Source organism: Martes martes (assembly GCF_963455335.1).
Source record: "Martes martes genome assembly, chromosome: 1".
In the NCBI taxonomy this organism is placed as follows: Eukaryota; Metazoa; Chordata; class Mammalia; order Carnivora; family Mustelidae; genus Martes; species Martes martes.
The window spans coordinates 172150259-172151585 of NC_137888.1; the positions used below are offsets into that span (position 1 = coordinate 172150259).

Below are 1327 nucleotides of genomic sequence, written 5' to 3' on the forward strand. Positions count from 1 at the left end.
CCATATCAGGCTCCCTCCTCAGCGGGGAGCCTGCTACTCCCTCTCCAGCTTCTCCTGCTTGTGCTCCCTCTCTCCCTATCTCTCTGTCAAATAAATAAATGAAAATCTTAAAAAAAAATTTATAAGCAGCTAATTTGTGTTATCCATTTATGTTTTAAATACACTTGCTGAGATTTTGATTTGGGTTACATTGAATCTATAGTCTAACTTAGAGATAATTAATATATTACTATAGTAGGTCTTCCAGTCCATGAGCATTGTATAGTTTTTCATTTCATAAGATTTTCTTTTTTCTTTTTTTCTTTTTTTTTAGTTTAAATAAAAGAGGGAATTTTATTACATGAATACAAAGGTTCTTGCAGGGATTCCAACAGCTATAATGGGTCATAGTTAGAAGCACACCTTTCTGAAGGACAGATCATGTTGTAATCACAGATTTCTACTTCTGGGTTTTGCAAGATTATGAAGAGAATATCCTAGAGGACAGTCCTCCCTGTATAGTGCATAACGGACTAGAATGTAGATTCATTTCTGCTTGCTTTTTGATGCTTATATTCATTTATTCTAGCCTCAAACTTGTCAAGCTCGTGTTGGCAGATATTCATGAGCTCATTTAAACCTCTCCAAAATGGTTCAACAGCTGGAAGAGCACCTCAAGTCTGAATGTGTAAATTAACTTTGCTCTCTGAAGAATAGGTTGTAGTGTAACTGCAAAATTCCACTTCCAGATTCTTCGTGATCATGTAACAAAGAGAATTTTCTAGAGTATGGCCTCCTTGTGTAATACAAATGTCATACACTGTCTATCTGTTCCAGCTGCCTGGACTGTTTCCAGGGCTGTCTTCCTCTAGCCTTCAGCCACTGAGGTCTTCAATTCAGTTATTTTTCTCTCCAGCTCTTGATCCTCTTTCATTGCATGCATGGTGAGGGGTGGAGTGGTGGTGGTGCGTCTCCTGGAATGCTCTGGTGGTGCTGTCTGATTGGAGGCTCTAACCTATATCATGAAACATGTGGGAGAAGCAGCTAGCAAGGCCTTTTTTTTTTTTAAGATTTTATTTATTTATTTGACAGACAGAGATCACAAGTAGGCAGAGAGGCAGGCAGAGAGAGAGGAAGGGAAGCAGGCTCCCCGCTGAGCAGAGAGCCCGATAGGGGTTCAACCCCAGGACCCTGGGATCATAATCTGAGCAGAAGGCAGAGGCTTTAACCCACTGAGCCACCCAGGCACCCCTAGTAAGGCCTTCTTTATCTCAATAATTTTTAATAAGATTTATTTTTAGAGCATTTTTGGAGTCACAGCAAAATTGAGTAGACAGTACAGAGAGTT

General features: G+C 39.9%; 1 pseudogene across 1 annotated transcript; it reads right to left on the minus strand.

Annotated features, from left to right (window-relative positions):
- Window positions 1–512: 512 nt before the first annotated feature.
- LOC308348926 (DNA-directed RNA polymerases I and III subunit RPAC2-like) lies at window positions 513–913 on the minus strand (annotated as a pseudogene). The gene has a single exon. The product of its transcript is annotated as a DNA-directed RNA polymerases I and III subunit RPAC2-like (transcript).
- Between the last annotated feature and the right edge of the window lie 414 nt (window positions 914–1327).